The sequence below is a fragment of the Oryzias latipes genome, chromosome 19 (genome assembly GCF_002234675.1).
Source record: "Oryzias latipes chromosome 19, ASM223467v1".
Taxonomy (NCBI): Eukaryota; Metazoa; Chordata; class Actinopteri; order Beloniformes; family Adrianichthyidae; genus Oryzias; species Oryzias latipes.
In genome coordinates, this window is record NC_019877.2 from 2796445 (window position 1) to 2808473 (window position 12029).

Genomic DNA, 12029 nt, shown 5'->3' on the forward strand with positions numbered 1-12029 from the left:
GCTAAATGCCTAAAGGCCAAGTAAAATAAAATATATCTAAAACCTCTATTTGCCAAAATAATTGTTGTTGCGAATGATTATTGCATTTTTTTCAGAACTACCTGTGTTTCAGCAGCATCCATTGTTTCTGCAGTTTCAGATGGTTAGGAGGCATTAAAGGAAAGTTCCACCCTGGAACTCAGAAAACCTCAATCAGAGCAGCTACAGGAGGCGGCGGCGGCGGCGGATCTGTGCCATTATTTGGTGATGGAGCTTTTCTTCCTGCGGCTGCAAATAACTACAGCTGCAGTACAAAGAGGAAGCGGGACCAGCAGCAGGCAGCTGAGAGTTGTTGTTTTTTTTCAAGGTAAAGACACAGGAAATTGAAATGGGGGTGTAAAAATAAATCCCTCTGAGGAGGATGCAAAAGTTTGGGATTTCCCTTTCATGATGGTGGATCTTCTAGTGCTTCTGTTGGATTTTTTTTTCCTCCCATAGAAACTGAAGCAAAGAAAAAAGCATCCATGACTGAGGCTGATTTTTGGTTTTTCTATCAGCCAAACCATCGGTGATGACTTGATTTGACCTAAAGGAGCTGTCAGGTTCTCCCTCCTGGGGAGAACCTTGCAGAGCTGCAGGAGCACCTCGTGTCTGCAGAGGAGTACTCTGCAAACAAAGGTGTAATGGGCTTGTTCAAAGTGGAACTGGCAGCGGTGTCAGAGTAGTGGAAGCGGGCCATAATGATGGGATCAGGGGGGGATTATTGGGGGGAGGCGGGACTCCCTGGCCTCCGGCAGAATCGCAGTCCTCCTCCCCGCTGCAGGAGTCGGACGCCGTCCTGACAAGCTCTCTCAACGTGAACGTTTCTGCAAGTTTCCCTGCACCGCCGCAAATGACTCCTCTCGATTACACTTTCCGCACTCGGGCTCTCGCAGTCATCCTGACCGACTGGGAGCAGAGGGAGGTTGTCATGGCAACCCTTTTAGCAACACGTCTGTGTGTTTGTGCGCGATCCTCCTCTGCGGTCCAGTGCACGCCCTGGAGGTGATTTTCCATCAGTGATGTGGCCTCACTGACGGCGGGTTTTTAGGCGTGTGATGGAGGCAGGAAGAGCTCGGGCGATGATGAGTGAGATGTGTGAAAGGCGGCTCGGTCCATCTCCTTCATTTCCTGTCTGAGAGGGAACCTTATCTGTTTTTGTCGTCTTCACGGTCGGTAATCGCAGCCTAATCCCTCTTTCTGTGTCTGAAACGCCATCTCACACACTTCCTCTGTAATTATGGAAATGATACACCGTGACTCTGACCACTTTTGTTTTGATAACAAATGTCAATTTACTCTTAAAAAGGTCTTCATGTGACTTTATCTCAAAGTTTTTCAACATTTTTACGGGTTTCATACAGTCGTGGGTTTTCACCTGAAGAGCCATAGTGCCCCCTTTCTGTTTGTTCATTTTTTGCACATATTCTCACTTAGAGCTTTAAATAGATTTAAGATGATCTGAATAAACCCAAAACCTAAGAAAGAAAGGAAATTTCCTTTGATTAAAATGAGTATTTTGACTATTTTTCTGGGAAAGCAGAGTTAAATTTCACTTCCGCTGTTGAATCAAAAACCTCGACTTCTTTCTTAAGAAAGTGATGCATTCAAAAACATTCAGGGATGTCTTTGAAACAAAATTTCAGCCTTAAAGCATTTTTACAAGAAAAAGAGTCCAGGAACACAAGGAGGTCGTGGGAAAAGGCTGGGGAGTCATTTTGAGCTGAATCCTCCTGGCGTGGTTAGGGTTAAATCATCGTGGAAGGGACGTGGAATCGGGAAGGAGGAGAAGGATGAAAAAAACAAAATGAAAGGCCAGTGGAGGAGATGGCTTTAAGCAGGAGAAGTCCGACCCGGACAGCTGACTGCAGGCTGGCAGCACCAGGAGGTGAGCAGGTAATTCTGGGGGGTCTCAATCTCTGCCTTTTTCTGGATAGGAGTTGGGATCCGAGGGAGCATCTCCTTGAGGATTTTGGAGTAAGAAGATGGGATGAAGAGGCCACAAGGAGCGAAGTAGGAGATCGTTTAGGTGAAGCAGGAAAGCAGCCAGACTGACGCTGACGGCAGTTCCTCCTGGGGAAACCTTTTTTTGTTCATTTTGTTTAGCAGAAATTAACAACTGCCACAAAAAAGAAAACATTAAAAATGAAATAAATACAAAGTAAACATAGATTTAAAAAAAAAAGGGTTCTCCGGGGTTAAAAGGTGCAGTCGAACACGGTGGTGGTAGTATGATGATTTGTGAAATCATTAATTCAGGGTGCAACTTTAAATATTCATTCATTTTCTCTTTTTTTTTTGAATGAATGAATGAAACTTTAAAGTAAAAAAATGTATTGAGCTGCTTAACCTTTAAAGACCCAAATGCCGTTTCATGAATGAACGACCCTGGGAGTATTTCAGGCAGGCACCTCCAGCAGTGCGTTTACCTGGTTACTCCTCCCCTCGGGCGGTTCAGTCTAATCAACTCACCTGTTCAGCGTCCTACTTAAGTTCCAGGTACGGTCCAATCCTCTTCTTCCATTTCCGCGAGCTCTGCGTTCATCACCCCACCCTCCTCCCCGGCTTCCACCTGTTAGGGGTACTTTAATACCCAAGGTTTTCTATGGAGATCTTTGTTTTATGGATCTGCACGGAGACTTATGCCAGACTAAAAGAAATATAAAATACATCTTCTATGCTGCATAAGCTGTCTGACTGAAAGATAGTTCTTGTAGTGTAGAAACGACGCTGGGTGGGCCACAATCTCCCTGCTCTGAGCTCTCAGTACTGAGGAGGGGAAGGGGGGCTGGGCTTGCCCCACACTACTGGTCTCGCTCACAACCCAGAGTTGAATTTCTCATGAACTCCTGCTGCTCTGCAGAAACAATGTCCTAGAAAATGACAGACTTTTTGATGGAGCTGGATTTAATCAGCAGATCATTTACCAAAATATATCTCAGTTTATGTTATGGATAAATATATTTGTTGGGTTTTCTTTATTTAGTTTGATCTGTTTGACGGGTGAAAGTTGGCTCTTGTTTATTGATCCATCCTGCTCTCGTTTCCCAAAGTGCTTGTTCATGTAAAACCATGGTGAGCACTAGTAAGAGATGTTTTCCGTTTGACCAGGCCGCACTTTAAGTGAGGAGGAGAGGCAGATGAGAAGGGAGGCGAGGACGTTCACGTCTCTGGAGTGAAGACGGTGAATCAGCTGGAGACATGAAGAGGATTTTTTTCTGCCTTTTACACGAGCGTTTGAAACGATGAAAGCCATGAGGGCGTCAGGAGTTCAGGTCTGAGGACTTTCACGTCTGTTTGACTTTGTGCTGAAACCCAGAAAAAAAACCTGAGAATAGGACGTAAACAACAACACAGACAGTACATGAGTATAGCTAGGTGGAGAATCCTTTTAAGTATATTAAATGCAGATTTGGCATCACTTTCTTAGGTTAGAGTAGAAGGAAATGGAATTTCTTAAAGTTCTTATTATGGTTTTGCATAACAGGAGTAGACGCCATTTAAATGCAAATTTTTCACCTTCTACTTCAGTTTCCATGTAAATATGAATTTAATAATTCAAATGTTGGTTAAAACAATCTGGAAATGGGGCAAACTTTCTCAAAAACACCTTTTTGATCAGAAAAACGTGTTGGAAATGTGTTGTTTCTGTCATTTAAAGTGGTGATCCCTGGTCTGCGAGAAGATTATTAGTATTGAACTGCAGAGAAAAACACCACCTACATATTTTCTTCAGTTTCATTTATAATCTGATTCTGAAGGAAGTTTTATTTTGGAAAACTATTGGAGTCTGCCCACCACATCCGACTTATTCTACCCAAAATCCATCTGACACTTTCTTGAAGCGGCTGAAACAACCTCTAAATTGAACCCCCCCCCAAGCCAGCAAAGCTAAAAAAATAAAAAAAAAGTTTCTATTAGCAGCAGAGATCCAGCGAGGAACCAGAAGGAGAGACTTCCATTTCAAAATAAAAGAAAGTCTTTACTCCACATATGGATAGATTATGACAGTCGTTTAATTATGCAGAATATTCAGCAACCGACTGTCTAATGTTACAAGGATGCTGCTAATAAAGTTGCTCAAATTTAGGATTCATATTTATTTAATTTATTCAAAAAAATACCAGTTTGAGTGAGCGTTTTGTTATTTTATTTTGTAGTTACCCATCACACCATAAAAGGCAAGCAAGGCTAAAGTTGGCATCTGATTTTTTATTTTATTTTATTTTTTTTTTAGCTTCTACTTTGACAGTTATGGTTTAAGGAAAAATCTGTGCATCCCAAGAAACGGAAACATCCAGAGGACAAACGAGAATCAGCATTTCAGGGAGGAAAACCTCCAAAAATGAAAATAAAATAGCATGGCAACAAACAAAAATCCATAAAAAATGAACTCTTTTGGACTTCCAATAAAACCCCTCCTGATTGGAGAGAATGGTTACCATAGAAATCAATCACTAATTACCAACAACGTCTGACTCCAACATGGCGGCGTTGATGTCGCACAAAAATGGCGACTGAATTGGCTCCATGTGGTCGGAGCCGGAAGTAAACTGTTTTCACTTGGTCCAGTTTTCACACCTGAACAGGGATCGGGATTTAAAAATGCGCAGTTGGGCTTCCACCATGTTGAAACCACCTTCCATTCATCCATTTAGTGAGTAATCCAACACTGTCCTTTGTCACAGCGTATTCCCTTCATTTTAAATGCAAAGTAAGCACTTTCATTTTTGAAGCAAAGGAGTTAGCTCTTATCCACAACTACAGCACCTGGCTCTCCAAGGGGTCCAGAACCAACACCCTCTTCACAGAAGGTCCACAGGTGCTGAGGGAGGACGTTTGCCCAGTCCAGTCCCAGCCTGACGTCAGGGCGCCGCCCATTATGGCGGCAAGCCCACTGACGGAGCGAGCCATCTGTGTGGCGGAGGAGCGGCGACAGGCCCATCCATTCCTATGACCTGCCCTCCAGGCTGACAGACCGAGGGGGCCGGCGGGGGTCAGGGCTCCTCACAGGCCCCCGGCGAGCTGCATGTTTGAGCGTTTACCGTCATCTGCTCACATCCTGTTTTTTTATGCTCCGAGTTGGTTTTAGTCACTTCGACCGGCATCATAAGCAAATGTCTTGAACTGCAGATTTCTGTCATTTAACCGTTTCTCTGTCTTCCATCATCGCCATCGTCCACAGAGTTGCACCTGAATCCTCATTTTTACTGCCCTCAAACATTTTCCTCTCAGGGCGGAGGCAGCCTAAACGTAGTAAAATAATACTAATCTAAAGAGGGAAAATTACTGGAATATAGTATATATAAAATCGTTGGCGTGGTCATGAATGTAGATGGCATCAATCAGGCGGGGATGACATCATTCTGAAATTGGGCTACAGCTGGGCAGTGGCAAAAGACAAAAAAACGGCCTTTCTGCACCACTGGTCATTCGCTACTCAGAGGCTTCTTCTTCGCCCTTCTTGTGCAATTCAATGAGCAACCGCAATTTATCGCTGTGGGGCCATCAACGCCATGAGGAGTTTCGTCAACGCAGTCTCCCCATTTGGACCCACAGTGGTCGGGATCTCCAGATTGATGTGTGCCCAGTGGACGCTCAGCTGTCACCCCATTTCGTAGCGGCCTCATCCCTGACTGACTGACGCCGTCGACGTTCATCACCACAGCAGCCATTTTTTTTTAGTTTTTACAATACCTAATTATAGTTTATTTTGATTGAAGTGATTTTTTTTTTTTAAAGTAGCGTAAAACATGGACATTTTAGAACAAAATGTCGACAAAATAAATCTTTTGGTTCAGGTTGGTCCATCTTAATAAATCCTCATCAAACTCAAACTAGCACTTATTCCTAGAACAGAAATCTGTATTTGTGTGATAGTTATGATCTTTTAAGGTGTTTCAGTCAAGCAGATCAAAATACTTTAAATAAGTCTGCAGGGGCGGGGGGACTCCCCCCCCCTTTAGGAAAACTTAAATGTAAAAAGGGAATTGTAAAAAACAAAAAAACAAGCATTTATTTTTTCCTTTTTGCTAAGATTCAAACTGTTGTCTGTTTGAGATTTTTCTTTCTTTAATCCTACATGACAAACATTTCATGTTTTTTTGTTTTTTTTAAACTTGTCCTGTCCAACAGCTGGGCAGACAGATGAGAGCTGAAGGCCTCTTGTGTTGGACAGATTTTATTTTAACAAGAGGGGTTATTAATCTTCTGACAAACCAGAGGTATGTCTGAATAAACCCCTTTTGGAATCGAGGCCAAACTTTATTCATTTTAATCATATTTGATAATCTTTAGTGCTGGACCGGACGGAAAAAGAAAGGAGGGAAGAAGAGAGAGAGAGGGGGGGGATAGGAGGGTGATTATAGAAGGGGGGGGGGGGTGTAAAGCCATGAAGAAGCATAAAGCAACAAGTTGCTGGATGGTTATAATCATTACAGTGAGATTCAGATGTAAGACAAGTATATAAAGGCGGGGCCTGTCCACACACACACCCAAATGTTATAAACACACCTGTTGGCTCCAAAAACGTTCACCTGTCAACATGTAACCAATACAAATACTGTAACGCCTTCATCTCTCTCATCATCTCCCTGGAGTTTTGGAGTTTTGACTCGGGTTCAGAAACCTGACAGAAGTCGTGGCGTAAACGAGCGTTCTGGGAACGCGCAACCCACCTGTAAACTGACGGGTTTGGAATGAGACGGGAGCCAATTATCCAGAAAATGGGTTCATGTTTGGACCATTAAACATTGAGGAAAAACAGTGTTGTCTCCCAGCAGCTGCATGTCTGCGCCTAAAATGATAAATCAGGCCACTTAGAAGCAGCTTTTGCTTTTCCTCTCTGCTGCTGTTTCAAGCAGCAAAGTGGCTGATTTGCTCGTACATCATCTTTTCTTCTCGTTGACTTACTCAGACATGGAGCAGACGGCTCTGCGTGACATTTACCCACAACTCTGTTCTTTACACCAACACCAACCGGACTCTCTCGGAGCGGAGAGAGGAGATTGTTGCAGCTGTTGGTTTGGAGTCTGAGCACAAAAAGAAGAAGAAGAAGAAGAAGAAGAAGCCACCTGCTGAATAAAAACGGCTTCAGGATGTGAGGCGGCGGAAAAGAGGCAGGAGTGGATTTTAAGGACGGGGAGCAGCTGCAGCCGCAATTGAGAAAACCGGGAAAAACAAATCGTCCCATTTCGCTGTCAAGGCTGGAACAGATTCACGAACGACACGTCACGATGTTGGACACAATCAGTGGAGTTTATTGAAAAGAAAACGTGAAAAAGTTAGTGTGACCTTTCTGCATCAGCAAAGGTGAGCAGGAATTGTCTGGTTCCTGCAGAGAAACAAACGCTTCACCCAAAGAGTCAAGTCTGCCGTTTCTGAGGATCAGGATGTTATTTAAAGACCCACTCCAATCAAAAGTGTGATTTGGTGTTCGTGTTGCCTTTTTCTGATCATGGAGGACATATATAAAGAAAATTAAGCTCAAAGTTATGATAATGATCAATCATTTCATGAAAATGGTTACATTAGAACAGGGCTGGGATTATATAAATTCGCTTCCTTCCAGTCCCTTTTTAAGCAATCTCTAATTTTTTTTATAGCTGCTGATTGTAATGTTTTGTGCGTTATTCTTGCTTTGATTGCTTGAAATAAACAATTTCAAATCAAGTCAAATCAAACCTGAAAGTGCAGGTATTATGAGGCGTAATTTCTGTATTAACTTTTGCTTTCCGAAATGCTTTGTGTTATTTTTTGACATTTTAGATCTTTAACATTTTTTTGTGTCATTGTAATTTGAACTTCAGGGCCACCGTACTCCAACAAAAGCAAAGAGAATCCAGAAAGGTGAAGTGGGGTCAATTCTTCTGCAAACAGAACCCATTTCAATATGTGAACATCATTTTAAACCTCCAAAACACCAATGTAAGGAATCATAATTTGTCCATTCTTGCTCCTGATTTGAATAAAAATCCTAATTTTTCTCTTTATTTAGTTATTATTTGACATCATGCTTCTCCAAACTGAAGTGAGAGCCTCTTCACCTCCATCCATCCTTTGATTCTTCTCGTTTGACCACGAGGTAGAGGCTTTTCTTCTCTGCAGTCCCTCGTTTTGTCTCTGATAATTTATGCAAATTGCCGGCCTCGATAAGCTCGCTGTCTCTGCGTTGGCTCATCAGCTGCAGAGAAGCGGCTTCTGTGCTCGCCGTTACAACAGCCTGCTGCTGCCTGACCCGGTTCTAAGAAGTCCAAATGCTCCTCGTCTGCATCTCAGTGGGCTGAGGGTCTCCCTGCAATGACCTCATTTTCCCAGAATGCAGCCCTGCTTTCCCATTTTTCCCAGAGAGCCTTGGATCATATTTTTCAGACGCAAATTTTGCCTCTGCAGATTTGTTTTTAACGTTTTTGACGCCTCTCATTCCAGCGGGTCGCCCTGTCAGAGTTTGACCCGGACTCTATCGCATCGATTTGAGCTTTCTGCACTTTCTGGAGCACGAAGGATGGAGGATGTTGAGGAATGCCGAGCCTTTTAGATGCAAACAAAACGCATAATAATAAAAATAAAGAAACAAATAGCAAACGTTTGGTTCACCCAAAAAGAAAGTTGTTGCACAAAATGTTCAGGAAAAAGGTGTGCAACAAATGACTTTTTCCCCCCCAATACATTTAATTGATAAACATCATAGCGAAATTTGACAAATTAACAAAAAAAAAAATTTATAATTATTGTGACCATTATTACTGCTTCTGTTGCAAAGATGATTACAAAAGCAGAAAACAAAAATGTGATCAAAATCAATCCTAAAAACCTCATATTCTCCACGTGAGCTTAGACTAAATAAATCAAATCAAAACAAACTATATTTATAAAAAATCACTTCTCATACCTTGAGCAACTCGAAACACTTTAACGTTAAAAAAACAACACAATATTGCAATAATTACCGTTTATTTTTTGTATTTTTATTTAGACATAAAATCCTTTCTATTTTACTTTGAAGGGTCGCACAAACATTTCAAATCCTCCTGACTGTTGGTCTGACTGCACACACGGAAGTAAAAACTTTCATGACAAATGCTGAATTTCCTATATTTCCTCTGACATCATTTCCAGCCTAAAAAAAAAAAAAACCTCTGGATGTTGTTTAACTGTTTTATACACAACCTGTGCTGCTTGTGTGAAGTCGCCGATCATCTTATGATCCATTTCTAAAGCGTTCCCAGAGGACTTTTAGTCATGAATATAATGTATTTACCAAAAAAATGAAAAGAAAAAAAACCTGTGTCATCAGGAGTTCATCAGAACCCCGCCCTTCTTCCCTTTGTTGCTGCTGGGAGCTTGGAGCAGGAAGCTTGTGCCCCCCCCCCCCCCCCCAGCGTATTTCTACTTAACAAATGCTTTATGCTTTTTTTTGTCTACTCCTGATTTACAACAATTACAGGGCAAGAATATACTTAGAAATGTCATTTTAAGCATCATCTCAGTTCTATTTTTCCTCCATCATTACAAAAAAGCCCCCCAGAAAACCCAACATTTTCATCAGAGTGGGTCTTTTTGTGTAAATCAGTAGTGACACACAAACGTTTACCTCATGTTGGTCATTTTAAAAAAAAGTTCTGTCATCTGCAGAGCTGCCACACCAGCGGTGTTATCAGAGAGCAGAGGACGGCCAAACAGGCAGCAGATGTGCAGCCCTGACCGCCATCCCTCACATCAGCTGATGCTCCTGTGGTGGAGCGTCCACACGTCACGGATCACAGGCAGGAAACAGAAGCCCAATCCTGTCTGCTCAGCTGCAGATGCATGTTTTTCTGTCTGACACCGTGCTGCAGACTGAGGAGATGCGAGGGCTCACGCTCTGCTAAAGCACCGCCAGACCATAATGGTGCAGCCGCACTGCTCTCTGCAGGCGTCTTCAGAGAAACACTTCAGTCTGGACCTCCTTTTTAAAGTCCTAGTCTGAGGAAAAGCGTGTTTCTGCTGTTTTAACGTGTGATGGAGGACCGCTATGAAGAAAATGAAGCTTATAATACCATTTCTGAGTGTTTCTTCATTCAAATCACTGTGAATCCAGCAAAAAGATCGTATTTGTAACGTAGAAAACACACTGGATAGGCTACAAGCTCTGCTCCATTCTGATAAATCCACGTTTAGAAGATTAGATCCAAAAAGATATTAATGTATATTTTAACTGGCAACCCGAACAGTTCTGGTTTTCCCCGTTTTAAGCTTAAACAAATGTTTTATAACTATTCTCATGACTTAAGTTAGAAAAGAAAAACTGGGCTGGGCTGGTGGATCTGGTTGGGATTGGGGCTGGTGGTTCTGGTTTGGATTGGTGGTTCTGGTTGGGATTGGGGCTGGTGGTTCTGGTTGGGATTGGTGGTTCTGGTTGGGATTGGGGCTGGTGGTTCTGGTTGGGATTGGTGGATCTGGTTGGGATTGGGGCTGGTGGTTTCTGGTTGGGATTGGGGCTGGTGGTTCTGGTTGGGATTGGTGGATCTGGTTGGGATTGGAGCTGGTTGTTCTGGTTGGGATTGGTGGATCTGGTTGGGATTGGGGCTGGTGGTTTCTGGTTGGGATTGGTGGATGTGGTTGGGATTGGGGCTGGTGGTTCTGGTTGGGATTGGTGGATCTGGTTGGGCTTGGAGCTGGTTGTTCTGGTTGGGATTGTGGCTGGTGGTTCTGGTTTTGCATGCAACCCGAACAGTTCTGGTTTTCCCCGTTTTAAGCTTAAACAAATGTTTTATAACTATTCTCATGACTTAAGTTAGAAAAGAAAAACTGAGCTGGTGGTTCTGGTTGGGATTGGTGGATGTGGTTGGGATTGGGGCTGGTGGTTTCTGGTTGGGATTGGGGCTGGTGGTTCTGGTTGGGATTGGTGCATCTGGTTGGGATTGGAGCTGGTTGTTCTGGTTGGGATTGGGGCTGGTGGATCTGGTTGGGATTGGTGGATCTGGTTGGGATTGGGGCTGGTGGTTCTGGTTTGGATTGGTGGTTCTGGTTGGGATTGGGGCTGGTGGTTCTGGTTGGGATTGGTGGTTCTGGTTGGGATTGGGGCTGGTGGTTCTGGTTGGGATTGGTGGATCTGGTTGGGATTGGGGCTGGTGGTTTCTGGTTGGGATTGGGGCTGGTGGTTCTGGTTGGGATTGGTGGATCTGGTTGGGATTGGAGCTGGTTGTTCTGGTTGGGATTGGTGGTTCTGGTTGGGATTGGGGCTGGTGGTTCTGGTTGGGATTGGTGGATCTGGTTGGGATTGGGGCTGGTGGTTTCTGGTTGGGATTGGGGCTGGTGGTTCTGGTTGGGATTGGTGGATCTGGTTGGGATTGGAGCTGGTTGTTCTGGTTGGGATTGGTGGATCTGGTTGGGATTGGGGCTGGTGGTTTCTGGTTGGGATTGGTGGATGTGGTTGGGATTGGGGCTGGTGGTTTCTGGTTGGGATTGGGGCTGGTGGTTCTGGTTGGGATTGGTGGATCTGGTTGGGCTTGGAGCTGGTTGTTCTGGTTGGGATTGTGGCTGGTGGTTCTGGTTTTGCATGCAACCCGAACAGTTCTGGTTTTCCCCGTTTTAAGCTTAAACAAATGTTTTATAACTATTCTCATGACTTAAGTTAGAAAAGAAAAACTGAGCTGGTGGTTCTGGTTGGGATTGGTGGATGTGGTTGGGATTGGGGCTGGTGGTTTCTGGTTGGGATTGGGGCTGGTGGTTCTGGTTGGGATTGGTGCATCTGGTTGGGATTGGAGCTGGTTGTTCTGGTTGGGATTGGGGCTGGTGGTTCTGGTTTTGCTTGGGATTGGTGGATCTGGTTGGGATTGGTGGATCTGGTTGGGATTGGAGCTGGTGGTTCTGGTTGGGATTGGTGGTTCTGGTTGGGATTGGAGCTGGTGGTTCTGGTTGGGATTGGAGCTGGTGGTTCTGGTTGGAATTGGTGGATCTGGTTGGGATTGGTGGATCTGGTTGGGATTGGAGCTGGTGGTTCTGGTTGGGATTGTGGCTGGTGGTTCTGG

General features: G+C 43.9%; 1 protein-coding gene across 2 annotated transcripts in view; it reads left to right on the forward strand.

Annotated features, from left to right (window-relative positions):
* cpped1 (calcineurin like phosphoesterase domain containing 1) overlaps positions 1-2143 on the forward strand; it is a 39940-nt gene extending 37797 nt beyond the window's left edge. The window contains exons 7-8 of one of the 2 annotated variants that reach the window (XR_002292458.1): positions 134-346; positions 1956-2143. The gene's annotated coding sequence lies outside the window, so the exon portion shown is untranslated. Of the gene's footprint in view, positions 1-133; positions 1797-1955 lie in introns of those variants that run through there. The other variant, XM_020711917.2, reaches the window with a different exon arrangement.
* The last annotated feature ends 9886 nt before the right edge of the window (positions 2144-12029 follow it).